Consider the following 19,149-nt stretch of genomic DNA (forward strand, 5'->3'; position numbering starts at 1 on the left):
AGTATTGCAGATGAGCTACAGTGAGTCCACTCGCAGCTTCAGATCTGAAAAGCAGTTTCCCAGTAACTGCAGATGGGCACACTTCCTGCACATATTGTCGCCAGGGACACTGGAAGCATCCCTTATTTCCCACATTGTACAAGAGAAGAATACCGTGGATATGAGGTCTCCTGTAACAATGTCTCTCTAGATTCAGCTAGTTCTCCCATCGCGAGAACTTAAATGAGCTAGCAACCTTTCTTCACTTCAAGCATGTCCATTATAATCTAAATCCCCGACCGTTACTTAAGCTGACATGTTATACTTTAAAATCTGTTACAAAATATTCAGCAGGTATCTCATAAAAATTGGCTATTCCCATTGGGGCCATGTGAATTTCTGAATGGCCTGAACTAAACCTGAGTTTCAGCTTCACCTTCTCCCTGTCTCATCTCATTGTTTTCACCCAACTCCAAAACACACTCACTGAGCCAAGCAGCATTCTCAGTACAGCCCTGTCATTTTCAGTTGTCAGAATCTGGAACATTCCACCTGAAAAGATGCTGGAATTTTAGTCCATAGGAATTTTAATGGGTAGTTTGCAGAGAACTGAAAATAAAGAATTTACAGGTTAACATTACGAAGTGGGTGATTGGGGACTAAATCTGACAGTTCCTGCAAAGAGATGAGGTGCAATTTGGATAAATCTGTGCTCCCTTTCAGGGCAATATCCCCTTCCTCAGCTGCAGGGCCCAGAACAGAGCACACACCCAAAGGGTGATCCAGCCACAAATTTGTCCATTTCTCTGATTTTTGCTTTACAAAAGTATTGAAGATTAGATTTAGATTACTTTACAGTGTGGAAACAGGCCCTTCTGCCCAACAAGTCCACACCGACCCGCCGAAGTGAAACCCACCCATACCCCTACATTTACCCCTTACCTAACACTACGGGCAATTTAGTATGGCCAATTCACCTGACACTACACATCTTTGGACTGTGGGAGGAAACCGGAGCACCCGGAGGGAACCCACGCAGACACGGGGAGAACGTGCAAACTCCACACAGTCAGTCGCCTGAGGCAGGAATTGAACCCAGGTCTCAGGCACTGTGAGGCAGCAGTGCTAACCACTGTGCCACCGTGCCGCCCACTAAATGATATTTTCTCACAGACAGAACAGAACAGAAAAACCTTTCTGTTTCCACAGTTAAATGCCAATTATATTCAGGTCCTGATGTCTCTGCCGACTGTAAAAACCTGTTTTTGAGATCCCAGTCTCAATTAATATCCCATAAAATGAATTCACACAACAAAACTCACAGTCAGTGCAGGATGAATAGTAAAGACAAATATTTATCTTGCATCTAACCTACACGTCTCTGAAAACTATGGGCAATTTAGCTCCCAGTGCAATGGCAAAGGAGATAGGGGTTAAAGAGTGAATAATAGGTGGGGACAGAGCCCAAAGGAACATTTGGAAAGAAAAAGGACTGGATAGCGATTTGGCTGGGAGAGTGCATAGCTGTTAATGGAGGGAACAGGAACTGGTGTCTGGCAGCATCTCAGTGGATGTGATGGAAATGGTGGCTGATGAACGTTCTGCCGCAAAAAGGACCCTGACATTCCAGTTGCCTGCCACTTCAACACACGAGCCTGTTCCCTGGGCAACATCCCGGTCTCATACTTACTGCAATGTTCCAGTGAAGCTTGATACAAACTGGCAGAACACTCCAGAACATACCAAATTGCTCCGTATTTCAATTACAGCAATTTCCCCTCCCATGTGGTCAACAATACCCTCCACCATATCTCCTCTACTTCCCACACCTCCGCCCTTGAACCCAACTCCTTCAACTGCAACAAGGATAGAATCCCCCAAGTCCTCACATTCCACCCAGGTACAACACATCGTCCTCCACCATTTCCACCACCTACAATCAGACCCCATCAGAGATATATTTCCCTCCCCAGTCCTTTCAGCATTCATCGGAGACCATTCTCTCTGTGACTTCCTTGTTAGATCCACGCTCCCCACCAACCCATCCTCTACTCCCAGCACCTTCGCTCGCCATAGCAAGAGGTGGAAAACCTGTGCCCACACCTTCCCCTCACCTCCATCCAAGGCACCACAGGATCCTTCCACATTCAGCAGAGATAGTTCTTACATTCAAACATTTCACCTATTGAGTCCTTTGCTCTCGATGTGGTCTCCTCTACAGTGGGGAGACAGGACGCCAACTTGCGGAATATTTCAGGGAACATTTCTGGGACACGTACCAACCAACCACACTGCCCTGTGACCGACAACTTCAACGGCCCCTCCCACTCCGCCAAGGACATGCAGATTCTGGGCTGCCTCCATCGCCAAATCGACCCATCCGAAGCCTGGAGGAATAACACCTCATTGTCCGTCTTGGGACCCTTCAACCACACAGCATCAATGTTTCCTCATCTCCCCTCACCCCACCTTATCCTAGCTCCAACCCTCCAACTCGGCACTGGCCTCTTGAACTGACCCATCTGTCCATCTTCCTTCCCCATTATCCACTCCACCCTCTCACCATTACCTCCCATCTGCATCTACCTATTGCCTTCCTAGCTCCCTTCCCCCCCAACCTACACACCCCCTCCTATTTATTTCTCAGCACTCTTTCCCACACCGCACATTCCTGATGAAGGGCATATACCTAAAATGTCGATTCTCCAGCTACTTGGATGCTGCCTGACCTGCTGTGCGTTTCCAGTGCCACATGTTAATGAAGCTGGAAGAAGAAAACCTCATCACCGGGGACCCTTCAGCCCTTTGGCCTCAATATCAAATTCAATAATTTCAGATGCTGAACTCTCCCACGTCCTAGCATCCTAGCCCCCTACCCCACACACCAGGCCTTGTTATTATATAGCCTGCTATTACACACTATCTGTGATTAGCCACTAACAGTCCCCATAAACAGCTATTCACCCTCCCCCAGCCAGATCGATATACACTCCTTTGTCCAATTTCTCCTCTCTCTCTCTTTGGGCTCTATTCCCAATCATTTACTCTTTAACCTATACCTTCTGCATATAAACCAACATTTTTTCCTCAGTCACATCAGTTCTGAGGAAGGTTCATAGGATCAGAAATGTTAACTATGACTTGTCTTCACAGATGCTGCCAGACCTGCTGAGCTTTTCCAGCACTTTCTGGTTGTTGTTTATCATTTCCATCATCCACAGTTTTTTCTGGTTTTTATTTAGCGGGAGCTTGTAATTCATGTCAAGCAGCCTACATCGTGTGTTTATAAACCGCCCCAGTACCCACAAAATCCATTTTTCTCCCAGTCTATGCCACTCCCTTCACACTCACTGAGTCCCCCCCCTCACAGTGACACTGCGCCTGCACAGCTCATGGTCACGTGTTGGCCTGCTGGCCACACCCCTCATTCACTTATATTGGCTGGAGGATCACGCCAACTCTCCTATTGGTCTGCAGCTGCTGTCAATCACCTGGGCCCCATTGTGTCATGTTGGTGGGATCCTCCCATAAGTGTTGTAGGCTGAAGGGTGACCTCATTGAGTTTTATAAAACCATGAGGGGCATGAATGGGATAAATAGACAGGTCCAGAACGAGAGGGCATAGGTTTAAGTTGACAGGGAAAATATTTAAAAGGGACCTAAGGGGCAACTTCTGTCAATCAGAGGATGCTGCATGCATGGAATTTTCGGTCAGGACAAGTGGTGGAGCCTGGTACAATTACACCATCTGAAACGCATCTGAATGGGTATATAAATAGGAAGGGTATAGAGGGATATATGCCAAGTGCTGGCAAATAGGACTTGATTAGGTTAAGACATCTGGTCAGCATGGACGAGTTTGACCGAAGGGTCTGTTTCTGTGCAGTACATCTCTATGGCTCGATGGCTCTGCGGTGGGATGAGCTTCATCATTCACAGTGAATGGGGCATTATCACAGAGTATAAGGGCTGGGGGCTATTCAGCCCATTTGAGCTGTACTTTCTCCCTCTGCAGATGCTGCAAATCTGTCCCAACTCCCCTCCCATCTGTCCATAGCCCTCCAAATCTTTCCTTAAAAAGTTGAATTCCAAATTTGTTTTGACAGTAACTGTTGAATCTGCATTCAGCTGTTGTTCAACTGTTCCAGATGCTCAGAACTGACTCAGTAAAATAATCTTCACATTTTTACCTTGCATTATTTGCCAGTTACATGAATGCAGTTACTAAAAATTGTGACAAACTTTCTACTTTCCCTCTCTGTCAACTAAATATCCTGGAGACAAATCTGCTCCTGGTCGAAATCACGACAAGGGGAGGTTGAATAGGCTGGGGCTGTTTTCCCTGGAGTGTCGGAGGCTGAGGGGTGACCTCACAGAGGTACATAAAATCATGAGCGGCATGGACAGGATAAATAAGATAAATAGACAAAGTCTCCCCCCTGGAGTGGGGGCTTCCAGAACTAGAGGGCATTGGTTTAGGGTGGGAGGGGAAAGATATAAAAGAGCCCTGAGGGGCAACGCTTACACGCAGAGGGTGGTACGTGTGTGGAATGAGTTTCCAGAGGAAGTGGTGGAGGCTAGTACAATTGCAACATTTAAAAGGCATCTAGATACGTATATGAATAGGAAAGATTTGGAGGGATATGGGCCGGGTGCTGGAAGGTGGTATAGATTGGGCTGGAATATCTGGTTGGCATGGATGGGTTGGACCGAAGGGTCTGTTTCTGTGCTGTATATCTCTGTGATGAATTTTATCCAAATAGCTAGTTCTCCCCGTATTCTATGATGTTGAACTTGCTAACCAGTCTGTTGTTATGTGGAACATTGTGTCTTCCTGAAGTCCAAGTTAACGATGTCCATGCACAAAGCCATGCTGATTCTCCCCAATTATTTGCCTTTCCAATTACATGCAAATCCTGTCCCTTAGAATCCCTTCCAACAACTTGCCTGCCACTGACTTCAGGCTCACCGGTCTATAGTTCCCTGGCTTTTCCTTACCACCTTTCTCAAATAATGGCACACATCTTCCAGCACCTCACCTGTGGTTATTGATGACACAAATATCTCAGGGAGGGGCCCAACAATAACTTCCCTAGCTTCCCACAAATTTCTGGGATACATCTGATCAGGTCCCAGGGATTTATCCACCTTTATCCATTTTAAGACATTCAGAGTATCCTCCTCTGTAACATGGACACTTGCCAAGTTATCACTATTTATTTGTGCAAATTCTCTAGCTTCCATATCGTTTTTCAGTAAAAAACCAATGTGTAATATTCATATAGAATCTTTCCAACCTCCTGCGGTTCCATAGTCAGTCTTGTTGATCTTTGAGGATCCCTATTCTCTGCCTGGTCACTCTTTGTCCTTAGTGTATTTCTAGAATCTCTTTGGATTCTCCTTAAACCTATTTCCCAAAGCCATCGCTTGTCCCCTTTTTGCCCTCCTGGTTTCCCTCAAGTATTCTCCTACTGTCTCTATACTCCTCCAGGGATCCACTAAAACCCAGCTGTCTGTACCTGCCATATCCCTCCTTCATTTTCTTGACCAGAGCCTCAATTTCTCTCGACAGGCAGCATTCTCTACGCCTCCCAGCCTTGCCCTTAACAGGAACATACTGTCTGTGTACTCTCATTGTCTCATTTTTACAGGTCTATGGAGGCAATAGCAGATATGGACAGAGAATCAATCATTCTCAGTAAAGAGGAAGTGTTGGGAAAGGTAACAGCCCAAAGGTAAAAGGGGTGCCTGGCCGTGATGGAATGCATCCCAGGGGCTAAAAGAGATGGCCGGGAAAATAGCAAATGTGTTCAAGATAATTCGCGAAAATTTGCTGGACTCTGGGACGTATCTGACAGATTGGAAAGCTGCAAATGTGTTGCCACTATTTAAAAAAAAACACCCATTAGTTTAACTTCTGTAGTGGGGAAAATGCTTGAACCTCTCAAGGAAGTAGTAGCGAGTTATCTGGGCAGAAACTATCCCATTGAGCAGACAAAGCATGGATTCATGAAAGGCAGCTCATGTTTAACGCATTTACTTGAACTATTTGAGGACATCACAAATGCGTTGGACAAGGGGGACCCAGTGGATGTGGTGTATCTGAATTTCCAGAAAGTAATCGACAAGTTGCCACATGAAAGGCTGCTGTATAAGATAAAGGCTGCACGGCGTTACGGGTAATGTATTAGCATGGATATAGGATGGGTTAACCAACAAAAAGTAAAGAATGGGGATAAACGGGTGTTTGGATTAGTGTTGGCACTACAACTGTTTACAATTTACACAAATGTTTTGGAGTTGAGGACCAAGTGTACGGTGTCAGAGTTCAGATTTGATACAAAGATGAGGTAGAGCAATGTGTGCAGAGGCCACCGTAAGTCTGCACAAGGATACAGATCAGTTATGTGAGTGGGTAAGGATCTGGCAGATGGAGGACAATGTTGGGAAATGTGGGGTCATCCATTTTGGTCGAACTCACAGCAAACTGGATGATGAAATGGTGAAAACTTGCAGCATGCTGCTGTACAGAGGGAGCTGGGTGTCCTTGTGCATGAATCACAGGAAGTTGGTTTGCAGGTGCAGCAGGTAATTAAGGCAGTGAAGGGAATATTGTGCTTCCTTGCTAGAGGGATGGTTATGCTGCAGCTGTACAGAGTGCTGGGGAGGCCACACCTGGAGTCCTGTGTACAGGTTTGATCTCCTTACTTCAGCAAGGATGTACTAGCACTGGAGGGGGTGCAGAGGAGGGTCACTAGTTTGGGCCTGGAGTTGAGAGGGTTGGTGTATGTGGAGAGATTGAGAAAACTGGTTCTATACTCATTGTAATTTAGAAGAATGGGAGGTTGGATGGGGTAAAAAAACAAAATTATGAAGGGAGTAAGTAAGATAGAAGCAGGGAGTTTATTTTCACCAGGCGTGGGTGAAACTAGAGAACATAGCGTCAAAATAAGGTGGAGCAGATTTAGGACTGAGTTTAGGAGTAACTTCTTCAGCTAAAGGGTTGTGAATCTGTGGAATTCCCTGCTGAGTGAAGCAGTTGAGCTATCAACTTTATTTGCCTTTAAGGCAAAAGGTAGATTTGTGAACAGGAAAGGATTAAGGATTATGGTGAGAGAGCAGGAATGTGGAGCTGAGGCCATGAAAAGATCAACCCTGATCTTATTGAATGGCAGAGCAGGTTTGAGGGGTCAGATGAAAGTTTTTGCCTTGTGCCATCAAAATTGACCTTTGAAAAGTTAAGTTTCTAAATTGGACAATCTGGTCTATTATTTTCTGTAACTATTTTAAAACTAGTAGAATTATCAGAGAATCCCAGAATCCCAACAGTGTGGAATGAGACCATTCAGCCCATCACATCGATACTGACGCTCAGAGCCTCCTAACCTCCCCCTGTAACGTTGCATTTTCCAGGGCCACCCAACCTACACATCCCCGAACACTACGGGAAATTCAGCCTGGATAATCCAATCTACCCTGCACATTGTTGCACTGTGGGAGGAAACCAGAGAACCCGGATGAAATCCACGCAGACAACCCCAATAAGGTGATCATCCCTTTCTTATTTCCCAGTTCCACCCAAATAACTTCACTGGGCGTACTCCCATGAATATATTCCCTAAGCACAAACATAATGCTATCCCTAATAAAAAACGCTACTCCCCCTCCTCTCTTGGCCCCGTTTCTATTCTTCCTATAGCATCTATACTCTGAAACATTAAGCTGCCAGTCCTATCCATCCCTGAGCCACGTTTCTGTAATACCCATAATATCCCAGTGCCATGTTCAAAACCATACCCTAAGCCCATCTGCCTTCCCTGTCAGGCCTCTTGCATTGAAATAAATGCAGTGTAACTGCTCAGTCTGACCTCATCCTCTGCTTTGCCCTTGCCTGCCTTGACTATTTGACCTCAGAACTGCACCAGCCTCAGACATACCTCTTTTCTCACTATCTATTTGCAATCACACCCACTCCCTCACTGGTTTAATGCCTCCTGAGTGGCATTAACAAATCTCCCTGCCCAGATATTAGACACCTTCCAAATCAGATACAATCCATCCTTCTTATGCAGGTCAACTCTACTCCAGAGGAGATCACAATGATCCAAAAATGTGAATCATTTTCCCCTGCACCAGCTCCTTAGCAACTCATCCAGCACCTCCTCCTCTGTAATATGGACATTTTTCAAGATGTCACCATTTATTTCCCCACATTCTATATCGCCCATGTACTTCTTCACAGTAAACACTAATGCAAAGTACTTGTTTCCCTATCTCGCCCATCACCTGAAGCCCCACACAAAGACTGCCTTGCTGATCTCTATTTTCTCCTAGTTAGCCTTTTGTTCTTAATGTATTTATAAAAGCCCTTTGGATTATCCTTAACCCTATTCGCCAAAGCTATCTCACGTCCCCTTTTTGCCTCCTGATTTCCCTCTTAATTATACTCCTACTGCCTTTATACTTGAAGGACTTTTGGATTGGAATAAATGCAAAATATTACATCCTGACAAAACAAACGAGGGTAGTACTGACACTCAATAAAAGTAGGGCCTTGAGTAGTGATATGGGAACGAAGAGACCGAGGGCTTCACATCTTGGAAGTTTGTGTCACATGTAGACAGGGTGGTTAAGGTGCTTAGCACACTTACCTTCATTGTTCAGACCTTTGAGTACAGGAGTTGGGACGTTATGTTGAGGATGTACAGGACGTTGGAAAGGCCTCTTCTGGAATACTCTGTCCAGTTCTGGTTGTGCTGTTATAGGAAGGATATTATTAAATTGGAGCAGGTTCAGAAGAGATTTACCAGCATGTTGCCATGAATGGAGGGATTGTGTTCTAAGGAGAGGCTGGATAGGCTGGGAATTTTTTTCACTGGCATGCACAAGGTTGAGGGGTGACCTTATTAGAGGTTTATAAAATCAGAAAAAAAGAGTGTAGATAAGGTGGGAGAGGGGGATTCAAAACTCGGGTGCATCCATTTTGAGAAGAAATGAGAAAGGTTTGAGAAAAGACATGAGGGTTTTAAAAAAATATATACATGTGGAATGAATTTTCAGAGGAAGTGGTAGCTGTGAATACAATTACAATATTTAAAAGACATTCAGATAAGTACATAAATAGGAAATATTTGGATGGATGTGGACCAAGCGGAGGCAGGTACAATTCGTTCAGTTTGTAATTATGGTTGGCATGGACTGGTTGGACCTCAGGGCCTGTTTCCTTGCTGTATAACATGATGACTCTAACCCTTACTAACTCTAAATTCCTCCATCCTCAACTCTCCCGATCACTGTCACCTCATCCAGCCTCACAACTCTTCCTTATTTATATAATTCCTCACCAGCCACAGAACGCTCCCTATCTCATGTCCTCCAGTTTCTCAAATCTCTGCGATATGTGCCTTTCTTTAGTTCCAGCCTTGAGGATGCCCTCATTCACTCCGATTGGTTGGAAGACAAACTGGTACGACCTGGTCCTCCAGTACGGCCCTCTGCCCCCTATTGGCCTGCGCTGACATCAATCACACGAGACCCATTGTGAGGTGAGTAGTGGGATCCTCCCTCTATCTGCCATGGGATGAGGTTCATCATTCAGTGAATGGTGCAGTATCACAGAGCACAGGGGCTGGGGGCTATTCAGCCCGTTGGGACTGTACTCTCTCCCTCTGGAGATGCTGCACATCTGTCCCAATTCCCTTCCCATTTGCCCATAGCCCCCCAAATCTTCCCCTAAAAAGTAAAATTCCAAATCTGTTTATGAATAACTGCTGAGTCTGTGTCCAGCTGCCAATCAGACTGTTCCAGATGCTCAGACCTTACTGAATAAAATAATGTTCACATGTTCACATATTATTTGCCAATTACCTGAAAATAGTTACAAACATTGTGACATTGTTAACAATTCCCTTCTCTCTGCAAATTAAATATCCTGGACACAAATTTGCAGCTGGTCAAACTCACTGCTTAACCTTCTCAGCTCCAAATACAATTATCTGTGCTTCTGCTAGCTTTCTACAAAAGAGGAACACATCTTATTTTCATTTATTCGTGTCATAGAGATGTACAGCACAGAAACAGACCTTTGGTCCAATTTGTCCATGCCAACTAGGAATCCTAAACTAATGGAATCCTATTCCCAGCTATTGATCCCTATCCCTCGAAACCCTTCCTATTCATTACCCAATCAGATGCCTTTCAAATGTTGTAATTGTATCAGCCTCCACTACTTCATCTGGCAGCTCATCCAATACACACACCACACCCAGCTTGAAAACTTTGCTCCTCAGATCCCTTTTAAATCTTTGCTCTCTTGACTTAAGCCCATGTGATCTTGTTTTGGAACCACCTAACCTGGGGGGGGGGAAAGACCCTGGCTGTTCACCTTATCCATGCCCCTCATGATTTTACAAATCTACATGAAGTCACCTCTCAGTCTTTGACTCTCCAGGGAAATTACCCCCAGCCTCTCCTTGTAGCCCAAATCCTCCAACCCTGGCAAAGTCTTTGTCAATCTTGTCTGAACTCTTTCAAGATTCAGAACATCCTTCCCAGAACAGGGGATTTTGAACTTAAAACAGAATTCCTGAAATGGCTTAATCAATGTCCTGTCCAGCCACAATATGATGCCCCAGCTTCTGTATTCAATGCATCGACCAATAAATATAAGCATACCAAACACCACCTTCACTAGTCTGCCTATCTGCGACTCTACTTACAACGAACAATGAATCTGAACTCCATGGTCTCTTTGTTCAGCAACACTCCGAAGGACTTTACCATTAAGTGTATAAATCCTGCCCTGATTTGCCTTTCCAAAATGCAGCACCTCGCATTTGTCTAAATTGAACTCCGTCTGCCATTCTTTGCTCCAATGGCCCATCTGATCAAGATCCTGTTGTATTCTGAACTAACCTTCTTCGCTGTCCACTACACCTCCAATGTTGGTGTCTTCTGTAAAACCACTGACTATATCTCATATATTCACATCCAAGTCATTTATTTGAGGACCGAATATCCATTCCTGCAGCACACTGCTGCTGACACGCCTCCAGTCCGCAAAGCAACCCTCCATCACCACCCTCTGCCTCCTACCTTCAAGCCAGTTTTGTATCCAAATGGCTAGTTCTCCCAACATTCCATGTTATCTAACCTTGCTAACCAGTCTGCTTTGTGGAACATCGTTCAGTGTCCATATAGACAGCGTCCACAGTCTGCCTTCATCAATCATCTTTGTCACATCTTCAAAAAAACTCAATCAAGTTAGAAAGAGAGAATTACTCACACAAAGTCATGTTGACTATCCTTAATCTTTCCTGGTCTTTCCAAATACATGTAAATCCTATCCCTCAGAATCCCTTCCAACAACTTGCCTACCACTGACTTCAGGCTGCCTGTTCTGTTGTTCCCTGGCCTTTCCTTACCACCTTTTTAAAATAACGACACCTGTCTTCCAGCACCTCACCTGTCACAAACGATGATATAAATACCTCAGGGAGGGGCACTGCTTTCCTAGCTTTCCACAAATTTCTGGGATACACCTGATCAGGACCCAGAGATTTATCCACCTTGATGCCATTTAAGACATCCAGTACCACCTCCTCTGTAACATGGACACTTTTCAAGTTATCACTGTTGTTAACTATCAAGTTCTCCAAACTCTCCAGAAAAGAGTAGCATAGTATCTCTCCCAACTCCTGTTGTTCCACAGATGGCCTTCTTGGTCTTTAAGAAGTTGTATTCTTTGTCTGTTTTTTCTTTTATCCTTGATATATTTGTAGAATCGCTTTGGATTCTACTTAAACCATTTCCTAGAGATATTTCATGTTCCCTTTTTGCTCATCTGATTTCCCTTGAGTATATTCCTGTAAAAACATGAACCTGTACTCCCAATTCCTCCGCCTCTGCCATATCTGCTCACAGTAGAAGCAATTCTACTCCAGGACATCCCAGAAAGGATTCCTATTTCAAGGACTGCATTTCCCTCCCACGTTATCAAAAATTCCCTCCAATGCATATCCTCCATTTCCCGTACCTCCACCTTCCCCCCACCCCTCCAACCACAATAAGAATATAACCCACCGGTCCTCACCTGCCACCCCACGAATCTCCTACAGCGCATTAACCTCTGCAATTTCCGCTACCTACAGTCTGACCCCACCACCAGGGATATATTTCCCTCCCCAGCCCTTTCTATGTTCCACAGAGACCATGGGATATTTGGTGCTGATGTGCTGCCCCACTGATACCTCAGTCACTCACGCTGCCCAATGGTCTAGTGATACTATCACTAGATGGATAATCCAGACACCCAGATAACGTTCTGGGGTTCAGAGTTTGGATCCCGTCACAGCAGACAGTGGAATGTGAATTCAATAAAAATTTGGAAGTAAGAATCTATTAAAGACCATGAATCCATTGTTGATTGTTGCAAAAAGAAAACCATGATATTCACTAATATCCTTCAGGGAAGGAATCTGCCATCCTTACCTGGTCTGGCCTACATGTGACTCCAGACCCACAGCAACGTGGTTGAATCTTAACTGCCCTTGAGGCCGAGCCAGTGACACCCTCATCCTGTGAATGAATTAAAAAAAGGTCAAGTCTTGTATACAATCATACTATTCTTACAGATAAGTGATCTGTTAGTAAATTTGCTTCTCAATTCCCGGCTGACTATTTATTTCTCAGTTCCACCTGTACAACTTGCCTGGATGTATTCCAGGATTATCCTCCTGAAGCCCAGCCATAATGTTATCCCTCATCAAAACCATCTCACCCCCCTGCTCTGTTGCCCCCTTTCTATCCTTGCTATAGCATCTATACCTTGGAACATTAAGCTGCTGGTCCTAACCATTCCTAAGTCATACCTCTGTAATTGCTGTAATATCCCAGTGCCATGTTCAAAACCATACCCTGAGCTCCTCTGCCTGACCTATCGGGCCTCCTGCATTGAAATAAATGCAGTGTAACTGCTCAGTCCTACCTCATTCTGTGCCTTGCCCTTGCCTGCCTTGACTGTTTGACGCCTGAACTGTACCAGCCTCAGACTTGGCTCTTTCCTCACTCTTTTGAGTTTACCTCCATTCCTTCACTGGTTTAATGCCTCCTGAATAGCACTAGCAACTCTTCCCTTTCAGTGCAGGTACAATCCATCCTTCTGATGAAGGTCAATTCTACCCCACAAGAGATTCGAATGATCCAACAATGTGAACTCTTCTATTCCTATGTCATTGATACCAATAAACAACAGCCTCCCCTCAAAATGGTTACTCTCCCCTTTAAAAATATTCTGCTCTCTCTCTGAGGCATCCTTGTACAAAAATTACACATTCGAATAATAAACCTTACACTCATCACATCATTATAAAAGGATTACATAACACATGATGGTTTGGGGAGACCTTTTGAGAGAATGTGATGATTCAAAGGAGAATTTTTAAGCAGCAAAAGGGATTGATCTGGAACGCAATACTCACAATGCGAATATCCAGGTCCTGATGTACTGAGTAATTCAGAGTTTGGCAGAACATTTACTGAGATTACCATCTGAATGTCCACCTGTAATATCCTGTAATACAAGTTTATAAAATCTGTCACTCTCAGTTCAAGTTAGAAACCCACACCATCCCCTCCTCCTGGTGCAGGATTACTGTACATAGTTACAACAGGTCATCAGGAAGGGGAATGGAATGTTTTGTTTAGAGGGTTTTCAGTATGAGAGTTTGGAGTATATACCCGAGAGTAACGTGAGGAAGTGGTGGTGAGACCACCATATCTGGAGTAAAGTGAGCAGTTTTGGTCCCTTTAGATAAGGAAATGTGTCACTTTATTGGAGGCATTTCAGGGAAGATTCACTAGTAGAAAGTGCGGACTGCAGATGCTGGAAATCAGAGCTGAAAAATGTGTTGCTGGAAAAGCGCAGCAGGTCAGGCAGCATCCAAGCAGAAGGAGAATCAACGTTTTGGGCATAAGCTGAAGAAGGGCTTATGCCCGAAACATTGATTCTCCTGCTCCTTGGATGCTGCCTGACCTGCTGTGCTTTTCCAGCAACACATTTTTCAGCAGGGAAGATTCACTGGGATGATCCCTGGTTTGGAGGGATTATCTTTTAAATAAAGGCTGAACAGGTTGAGACTCTACTCACTGGATTTTGGAGAAAGAGAGGTGATCTCATTGAGACAGATGGGATTCTTAAGGGGTTTGACAGGATAAATAGTGAGTGGATGTTTCCGAGTGTTAATGCTGAAAAGGGAGTCTGGAACCAGATTCTGGGTCAGTCGCGGAATCAAGGGTTCTGCTTCAGATTTGTCAAGTTTAAGGCGACACAGAGGCGGGTAAGGGGTTTCAGTAGCAATGGAGCTGGGGTGAGGAGGAGACAAACAATGTTTAAGAGATTGGAATTCCCTGGTGTTTGGATTGTGCAGATGTCTGATCAGAAGGTCACCTTGGGGTCAGATATAACAGCAATATTGTGAAGAACGTATTTCTGCCTCAGACAGTTACCAGGGAGAGGGAGAGGCTCAGCAGTAAGAGAAAGGAATTTGGAATAACAACTGAAGGCAATGGGTTTAACCGTTACAATGTTTCATTGGAGGAAACTGCAGCTAATCGAGTAGTGGGAATGTGATAAGCAGTTTGGTAACTGAGTAACAGTGGAACAATGGAGAGGGATGGTGGGGAGGGAGAGCTGGACAGTGTCAGTGTACATGTGAAACCTAACATGGTGCTTTTTCACAATGTCAACTCCTGGCAGTATGTAGGTGAGATACAGGAGAGAGCAAGGATAGATACTAGAGGGACACCAAATGCAAGGAATTCAGAAAGGAAAGAGAGAGTGGAAATGGAGCAGGATTTTCCAAAAACCAGGAGGTCAAAAGGAAGTTTTTCAAAGAAGGGGAGAGAAGGGCATAACCAGAAAAGACAGACAGACAGAACAAGGAACAAGATCTGTGAATCGGTGAGGAGGAGGAGGAGACAGAGTGTTGGAAAGTCTGTGATTTAGCAAGCTTTGGGTAAATTGTAAAGATGAGCTCTGATAAGGCTTAACAAGAGACTGGAGAACGATGTCGGTTTAGGACAAAAACCAGGAACACCACGTGAGGCAGTTTGGCTCAGTGGGCTAGTGGGAGGGAGGGAAGCAGCAGATCGGATTATCTCAGTCATGGTGACAGAGAAACTCCATGTGTTCCTCACTCATGTTTTTGGAGGGGAGGATAGAGGAGACAGGATGATGGACAATGTTTACAAGAAACAAATCCAGGGTTAGTGATATTTAAAATGAGTGAACAAACCTGATGTATTTAGCTTTTATCCAGAATATTAAAACAAATGACTGAAGTCCTGGTTCGAATCCCATCTTGGCAGATGGTAGAATCTGAATTCACGAAAAAATAACTGGAATTAGGAATCTCCTGATTTCCATGAAACCATTGTCAATGGTAAAAAAAATCCTGCCAACCTGACAGCAGCCCATCCAGCTACTCACTGTACTAATCACTGCAAAGTCTCAACACAGGAATGAAACTGGATGGACCATGTGGCATCTAACAAGGCACCAGAAATTACAACCACAGAATCAGCCCTCTCGATGGTGCAACGTCCTCCTCACTAACATCTAGTTTTTGATGCCAAAATGTGGAGAGCTGTACCTCAGACTAGTCAAGGAACAGCCTGACATAGTCATATTCACGGAATCATCCCTTACAGACAATGACCAGACACCACCATCACCATCCTAGATATCGAGAGTGTGGTGCTGGAAAAGCACAACAGTCAGGCAGCATCAGAGGAGCAGGAGAATCGATGTTTTGAGCCTCAGCCCTTCATCAGTCTGATCTGGTGTGCTTTTCCAGCACCACACTCTCGACTCTGACCTCCAGCATCTGCAGTCTTCAATTTCTCCTAAAATCTCTGGATATGTCCTGTCCCACCAGACCAGACAGAGGTGGTGGCACAGTGGTGTACAGACAGGGAGGATTCGCCCTGGGAGTCTCATGGCTCCTGCTGATTACCACGTCCCGTCCTCCCTTGGCTGATTAATCACTTCTCCTTCATGTTGAACAATATTTGGAGGAAGCACTGAGGCAACAAAATGGTGTCAAACATACTCTGGGTACAGGATTTCAATGTCCACAATCGAGACTAGCTCTGCAACAGAATTACTGACTGAGCTGGCCAGGTCCTAAAGGACATAGCTGCTCAACTGAGTCTGCAGCGGGTGGTGAGGGAACCAACAAGAAGGAAAAACATACTTGATCTCATTGTTATGAATTGACCAGCTGCAGATACATCTGGCCATGACAGTATCGGTAAGAGCGACCATCACACATTCCTTTTGGAGACAATGCCTTGCCTTAAAGTTGAGAAAACCTCCACTGTGTTGAGTGCATTATCACCGTTCTAAATAAGACAGACTTCAAAGAGATGTAGGATCTCAAACAGGGTATCTATGGAGGTACTGTGGGACATCAACAGCAGCAGAACTGTACTCCAGCACAATCTGTAATCTCATGGGTTTGTAAATCCCGGTCTCACCCATCACAATGGACAGGAAAGGAGGGCATACCATGAGCAGCACCAGGCATACCTAAAAATGAAGTGCTAATCTGGTGAAGCTATCAAACAGAACTACCTGCATATCAAACAGCATCAGCAGCAAGCAATAGAGCTAAGTGATCCTACATCCAATGGAACAGATCGGAGCTCTGCAGTTCTGCAACACCCAGTTGTGAACGGTGATGGACAATTAAACAACTCACTGGAGGAAGCATCACAGAAATCCCCACCCTTACTGATGGAGGGGCCTCACACATCCATGCACCAGATAAGATGACAGCATTTGCAGCAATCTTCAGCCAGAACTGCAAAGTGGGATGATCCATCTCAGCCTTCTCCAGTGGTTTCTAACATCACAGATGTGAGTTTTAAGCCAGTTCGATTCAGTTTGAATAACATCAAGAAATGGTTAAGTAGTGCAAAGGTTACGGGCCCTGCCAATATTCTGGCAATAATACTGATGGCTTGTGCTCCAGAACTTGCCACCCACCAAGCCATGTACCGCTCCAGCACTGGCATCTACCGACAATGTGGAACATTGCCCAGGGATGTTCAACACAAAAGCACAGGGCAATCCAGCCCAGGCAATTTCCCTCTATCAGTCCACACTCGATCAGCAGTAAAGTGATGGAAGATGTCATCACCAGGGCTATCAAGCAGCAGCTGCTCTGCAACAGCCAGCTGAGCGACACTCACTTTAGGCTCCACCAGGGCCACTCAGCTCCCGATTGTGTTACAGCCCTGATTCACAACCTGACAACCAGCTGAATCCCAGAGGTGAGGTGAGGGTGATAGCTCAGTACCACTCCAAGATCACTATTTCTAGCTGATTTCACCCTTGTCTCAGCTCATATACTTTCATCCACCTTGTGTTATCTCTAGACTTCATTATCCAAATTCACTCCCTGGCCAGCTTCCCACATTCAACCTCCCTGTAATCTCAAGAACATCTAAATATCTGCTTGTTGATTCATCAAAAGTCTCCTATTCATAAGCAACAACACAGAGTCATAGAGATGTACAGCATGGAAACAGACCCTTCGGTCCAATCCATCCATGCCAACCAGATATCCCAACCCAATCTAGTCTCACCTGCCAGCATGTGGCCAATATCCCTCAATTTAAATTTCTCACACTTGATTTAATTCCTGGCTGTGATAATCCCTAGCTCCCTGCACCACACACACTTTGAGACCTCGAAAACCCATTTTCTTTGAGACTCCCAACCATTTGTTAATTCATTACTTCATCTGTGTGGCTGTTTCTACAGTTGCTGAAGCAGCATTGTCTGAAATTCGCAACCAAAATCTCACAGGTCTGCTTTCCACCTTTAAGACATCCCTCAAAACCTGCTTTTGGTCACCTGACCTAATATCTCCAACTCTGGCCTTATGTCTAAAGTTCTCAATAGTATTTTTGTGAAATTATAAGCATGATAATAAAAATACAAACTGTTGTTGATTTGACATTATTTTCAAATCATCACTGTTGCTGTAATGAATAATCTATAATGTCTCTTACCCAACCACATTGTAGGAGCACCTTCACCACACAAACTGCAGCTGTACAAGTAAGTCAAACATCACCCTCTCCACAAGCAACAGGGCTTTGGCATTAATCACTGGTATCTGTGGAAGGAGAAACACAGTTGATGTTTCAGGGAATGCAAAATGGATTACAGGGAATGAAAATGGTGCAGAATTTGATAGGTCAGAAATGGAAGGAAAATACACTTGCTTGTTGGAAAAAAGAATTCTTGACTGTCAAAAATATTCAAGAAAAAAGTAATCTGATAATCGAGCAGCACATAGTCAGGGGCTGGGCCGCAGTGAAAAACTCATTTGCAAAGGGTCAATAAAATAATAATACAGTAGTAAACAGACCAAAAATAGACCCATGGTTCGAGACTGAGGAAGCTAGACATTGACAAAGTGGCCATGAGGGAGCCCAGAGGTGAATCAGAACAGTATTGGCTGCTATGATCCCAAAGACTCTATACTGGAGAAAGGCTGCACATGCGCCTGGCTGCACCTTGCCCCCTACAAAGATGGCGGCTCCGCACGTGTCCAGTGAATCGTTGTCCCGAATAAAGATGGCGGCGCTCACTCAGGCCTGCAGCCGCACTGAGGCAATTCCCCATTTACTGCAAACACGGGACTAGGACGTTCAAATTTGTGTTTTCCGACGTGCACAATTTGTTTGTAAAACCTCTCCGCTCATAGCAACACAGTTTTTCTCCCGTTTCCCTGTTTATTTCTTTCCTTACCGTATCCTTTCTCTCCATAACTTCCCGAACATTCATTACAGCGACTCTGCGCCGCGCGCGAGTGATCACATGGTTTAGTTTAGCTCCGCCCTTCATTCACGTTGATTGGTTGGAGGACCAACCGCCCGTTAGGTCATCCAGCTCCGCCCACCGTCCTTTCATTGGTCCGGTGCTGACATCAATCACCCGGAGTCCCTTTGTTGGCTAGAGCATGTGCAGTGTGTCCTGCTTTAGCTGATATGTTGGGTAATGTGATGGGAGAGTTTACTGAGGGTAAGGATTCCCTTTGTGTGAGCTCTGCAGTAGATTTCCTTTATTCATGGAGGGGATTGCCTTCCTACTCATGA

The 19,149-nt window shown here is 44.8% G+C and overlaps 1 long non-coding RNA gene across 3 annotated transcripts in view; it reads right to left on the reverse strand.

The window, feature by feature from the left end:
• The window catches only part of LOC148146491 (uncharacterized), a 43,822-nt gene extending 25,657 nt beyond the window's left edge, over positions 1 to 18,165 (reverse strand). For 2 of the 3 annotated variants that reach the window (XR_015760839.1, XR_015760841.1), the window contains exons 1-5: positions 18,058 to 18,165; positions 15,273 to 15,355; positions 13,458 to 13,549; positions 12,469 to 12,555; positions 8,631 to 8,735 (exon numbers count right to left, since the gene is read on the reverse strand). This is a non-coding gene — a long non-coding RNA (uncharacterized LOC148146491). The remainder of the gene's footprint in view (positions 1 to 8,630; positions 8,736 to 12,468; positions 12,556 to 13,457; positions 13,550 to 15,272; positions 15,356 to 18,057) is intronic. The other variant, XR_015760840.1, reaches the window with a different exon arrangement.
• Between the last annotated feature and the right edge of the window lie 984 nt (positions 18,166 to 19,149).

The sequence above is a fragment of the Chiloscyllium plagiosum genome, unplaced genomic scaffold (genome assembly GCF_037043375.1).
Source record: "Chiloscyllium plagiosum isolate Xiang-an unplaced genomic scaffold, Cpla_swu_hap1 HiC_scaffold_21, whole genome shotgun sequence".
In the NCBI taxonomy this organism is placed as follows: domain Eukaryota; kingdom Metazoa; phylum Chordata; class Chondrichthyes; order Orectolobiformes; family Hemiscylliidae; genus Chiloscyllium; species Chiloscyllium plagiosum.